Source organism: Dipodomys ordii, unplaced genomic scaffold (assembly GCF_000151885.1).
Source record: "Dipodomys ordii isolate 6190 unplaced genomic scaffold, Dord_2.0 Scaffold8, whole genome shotgun sequence".
NCBI classification, from domain to species: domain Eukaryota; kingdom Metazoa; phylum Chordata; class Mammalia; order Rodentia; family Heteromyidae; genus Dipodomys; species Dipodomys ordii.
Window position 1 is genome coordinate 32861580 of NW_012267224.1, and position 5238 is coordinate 32866817.

Sequence of the window (5238 nt, forward strand, 5' to 3'; positions counted from 1 at the left end):
TATGTATCTTTTCATACGTGTACTTTTCATACTTCCATAGGATATCTTTCTTCTCCCTTAATCTCTCTTCTTTTCCTATCTTCCTCTGGGATCCCAGTTCTTAGTCTACAGATCCTTAAATAAGATTATCAAAGAATTTCTATTTAAAAGGCATTTTAACTTCAGATTATTAACTGGAAATTATAAATTCTGCTCATTCAAACTGTGCTAGATTTTATAAAAGTAAACATGCCATGTTTTTACTTTTCTTATCTTTACTTAGAATATAAAGGTGTTATGCATGTCTTGATTTTAGCACTTTACCTGAATTTGTGAAAGTTTAGCATTTTAACACCTGGTTTTAAACATTAATACTGGTTATCATATAGATCCAATGGAAAAGAGTTAAGAAGATGAGGGTTTTGTTCACTTTGTTCCTTATTCCCTGATTGATTAATCTTCTCTAAGATGGAAATGTAACAAATACATTTACATAGTTTTTATTGTTTCAATAGTTTTTGGTCAAAAACCAGGACTCAAACTCCTGTCTTCTGTTTACACTCCTTGTCTGATGTTCTATCACTAGAGCCAAATCTCAAACCTGTTTGTCAAATATGTTAATTTACTTAGATACCTTCACTTATATGTTTCCCTCATTTACATATGTTAAAACTGCTAATGGAGTAATTTTAATTTTTAGTAATTTAAAATTCATTAATTAGTAACACCATTTTGTTGTACATTAATAAAATGAAAGACATAAAGTCAAAGAATAAAGAACAAAACAACAATTTCCTTGGGACCTTGTAACTTTATGATTTCAAATGATAACTTATTTAAAAATTTGTTTTTGAATACTAATAATAATTTAAGAATCCAAATAAAAATGCTACAATCTTCCTCTCCCATAGGCTTAATTCCACTCTTACTGTTTTTTAGGGGGCTTTCACTTGATTATGTGTTTTGCAGGCTATGTCTATTTTTGTTTTTTTATTTTTGAGTTCCACATAGATATTTAAAAAACTGTATGCTGGGCGATGGTGGCTCCGCCTGTAATCCTAGCTACTCAGGAGGCTGAGATGTGAGGATCACAGTTTAAAGCCGGCCAAGGCAGGAAAGGTTGTGAGACTCATGTCCAATTAACTACTAGAAAACCGGAAGGGCGCTGTGGTTTGAGTGGAAGAGCGCTAGTCTTGAGCTGAAGAGCTCAGAGACAGCGCCCAAGCTCAGAGTTCAACCCCATGACCAACCAAAAATAAATAAATAAATAAATAAAACAAAAAAGTAAATTTAAGTTTTCATCTTGATGTTTCTGTACTTAGAAAAGCTACTCTTACTCTTTCCAAATAAGGCAGATATCTTTAGCAATTTATGTAAAAGATTCCTAGATTGCTAGATATGAACTTGGCTTTAATCTTGAGAAGATATAGTATAATTCAGGGGAAAAAAACTCTATTCTTTGCAGCTTCTGTAGCCCATTAATTGTGTGTGTGTGTGTGTGTGTGTGTGTTTCTCTCCCCCGTTCTTTCTTGAATCTGAGCTTAACAATGTGATTCCCTTTGGGCCACTTGAATATAAGGAGAATCTTAAACTTTTGTGCACCCTGAGGAAAGATCCTTCTTCCTGTAAGAAACTTCGTAAGTTTGAGCCAGCCAACCATGGAAGCCTTTTTAAAAGGAATTCAGTGGTCATTGCTCACAGCTTTCCATACTACATATACATGAATGAGAACATCTCTGTCTTGAAGAATTAGCCAATTTTCTGCTGATTACCATGAACTCAGGCAAACCAAGCTCACATTTTGACCCAACAGACTGGTTATAATCGAACCTACAATTGTTTGGGGAAAGTTTTGTTATCTACCGAGATCTAATAGACACTGATCAATATTTGGTTGAATTCTGTTTCTAGGTGTATGCTTTCGTGATTACTCCAGTAAGCTTGCAATATTTGTGAGCTTTCTGTTCTTACCTGACATTGGACTCTAATTTTTGTTTCACCAAATACTTCACCCCACCATGTGCTCTTGTCCCCAGTATCTATGTCTCTCTTCCTTCCTCTTAAGCTTCTAGTATTCTGCCATCTTCTTTTTAATTAACTGCTTTAACATTACCAAATAATTTATTATTTTTGATAGCAAATACACTTTGAACACCACAGGCATTAGGACCTTGATTACACATTTATAACAGATAGGAAAATTTCCTCACATTATCTAACCTCTGGTTACCATTTTATGTAAGTGACAGATTTTTTTTCTTCATTTCAATCACTACTTCTCTAATACATTGAGTAATGGTAGAATAATTAATGAATAAAATGATGGTTGAAAACTAATTGCAAGTTTCATATAATTATGATCTAAGTGCTTTTTCATAAAAAAATTTTGGAAAGAATTGGTTTTATCGGAAGAAGACTAAGCTTAACATTAGTTATAATAAGAATGATACCTGAGAATGGTTATTTTTGGCCAGTCCTGGGCTTGAACTCAGGGCCTGGGTACTACAGCTGAATATCTTTTGCTCGAACCTAGCACTCTACCACTTAAGCCACAGCAGCACGTTCATTTTTGTTTTTTGTTTTTGTTTTCCTATTTAAGTAGTACTGAAGAATCGAACCCAAGGTTTTGTGCATGCAAGATAAGCACTCTATGACAAACCACATTCCCATCCCAAGAAATCTATTTTTATGAGCCAAAATATATTCTATGTTGAAATGCATGAGTTCAATTTTCCTTAACAGCAAGTCAACAATTATTATAGTCTTTCAACTTTCTTCATATATTCAAATAGAAATATAATATTTATAATCTTAATTAGCATTCATGGACGGACTGTTTAAGATTAATTTTCCAGAGTGGCTTTATGAATTTAAATAATTTCCTCTGGGATTTTACTTTATTTCATTCAAGCCTACAGAAGGATATCAAGATCACTTTCTTTTTAATCATAAATGTATTTACAATGTGAGTTGATAACTAAATAATTAAAATAAGATAGCATCTGAAAATTACTAGTTCAATGAACCACAGACATTTGAGGCAAAAAAACACAAACTAACTTCCTTGTTTTCTTTGATAGAATTATCTTCTGGTAGGTGGTATTTAAAATTGAACATTTTGAGATGTTCAAAATCTACTAAAGATATACATATATATATATATATATATATAATCAATTATTTAGTTGTTACCGAGGAAATTTAACTATCTGAGAAATCTTACAGATGCTCACATGAATCTGTATTTCTAGTATTATTTATACCCCCCACATAGAATCAAAAAAAAATGGAAGAAATAAAATAAAGATATGCAGAGGCACTTTTTTGTGTGTGTGACTGTTGTGGGGCTTGAACTCAAAGCCTGTATGCTGTCCCTGAGCCTCTTTGTGCTCAAGACTAGTGCTCTATCACCTGAGCCACAGTGATACTTCCAGCTTTTTCTGATTAGTTTTTATTGGAGAAAAGAGTCTCAAGGGCTTTTCTGCCTGGACTGGCTTTGAACCATGATCCTCAGATCTCAACCTCCTGAGTAGCTGGGATTGCCAGTATAAGCCACCAGTGCCTGGCCAGAAACAATCTTATAACCATAAATATGTTCTTTGAAAATAAGATGAAAATGAGAAACTACCTTAAAGGCTAAATCATGAACTCAGCCTCACATAGCAATATTATATGAAAATCTTGATCTGAGAGCAAAACTTTTAGCCAATTTTAACTTTATTTCTCATGCAGTGGGAGATCTGTAAGACTGAAGGTTAAACATGTTATCCTAATCTAGCTGGAGTATTACATGTAGTAAATTTGAGAGGCCTGTAAAATTTTCAAGTTAACTCTATATAACCATTTTGACTCAAATATTTAATATTTTTATTAATATTAATTTTGAAGATTTTTTCTGTGGGTCCATTGCATTTGGCTTGAAATATGGAATTTCTAGAATTGTCCTTGCTTTGATACATATGCCAAAATGAGAGGCAATATTACTCAGCTTACTGGATGAAGGAAAAATATAGCTTTTGATTGGGGAATTTAAGAAAAAATTTCCTTTTTAATCAAAATATCCAGGCTATCCTATTATTAAAATACTTGGGCTATCTCTTTGAGAGAGCAAGATTTCTATTGTATTTTTTGTAAATTTTACTTTATAATCATAAATATTGTGTATTTGGTTCTCTTGTTTCAGGGAAGATGTATACATCATGTAAATATAGACAGAAAAATTCTGTCTTTAGCTGTCCTTATTTAGGGTGTGACTTAAGGTAAAGCTCAGGACAGTATTTGTTATTCATAGTGCTATGGAATAAATAATTTTTAATTTTTATTTTTCATTATATATATATATACACACATATATTCATGATTTCAGACACATTGTCATCACAGAAGTTAGGAACATGGCAAACATCCACATCTTAAACTGGAGATCTAGCTATGGTATTCATTACCCACATAGTCAAATTATATGTATGTTCCTTGGTTTCCTTACCAGTAAAATGATCATAGTACAGACGTCAGAGTCTCTTCCTAAGGAAAGAATTAATGGATATATGTATGAAAAATTTTTAAATTTCATTTTATTATTTTTGAGTAGTTATACAAAGAATTACACATTTAACAGAGCAGTTTATGAATACAATGCATATTGCTTAATGTCTCTCAACATTCTCTACCTCTTCCTTCACTCTTCCTAATTTTTTATTATTATTATTATTTTATTTTATTTGTGAACATACTGTACAGAGAGGTTACAATTACATGGGCAGGATAATGCATACATTACTTACCAAGCATTGCAGCCTCCTCCTTTTGTTTACCCTTCACATCCCTTCCCAGCCTCCCCCCTCCCCCCCAATCCCAGTCCTTCTCCTTCCCCCCTTCCCACCCCCCTGCACAGACGTTGTAAAGCTAGTTTTGAACATGACAACTTGTACTTCCCATTGTTGCAACAGGTCCACTTGTATCCTTAAACAACTGGTTTTTCCCCATCTCCTCCACAAGTTATACAGATATCAAATATAGTGAAAGCAGGGATTATACTGTGGGGGAGGGACATACAAAGCAACAAAGAGATAATCTCATAGATGTGTTAGAAATACATGCATGAAAGAAAAAAAACATTAAAATACATATCTAAGGGTTCATTTTCCTAACATCACATTATCTGACCTTTACCGCTTGACTCATACATATACTAGATATTGCATATAAGGGAAACCATGGGACCTATGTTTCTTTGGGCCTGGCTTACTTCACTTAATA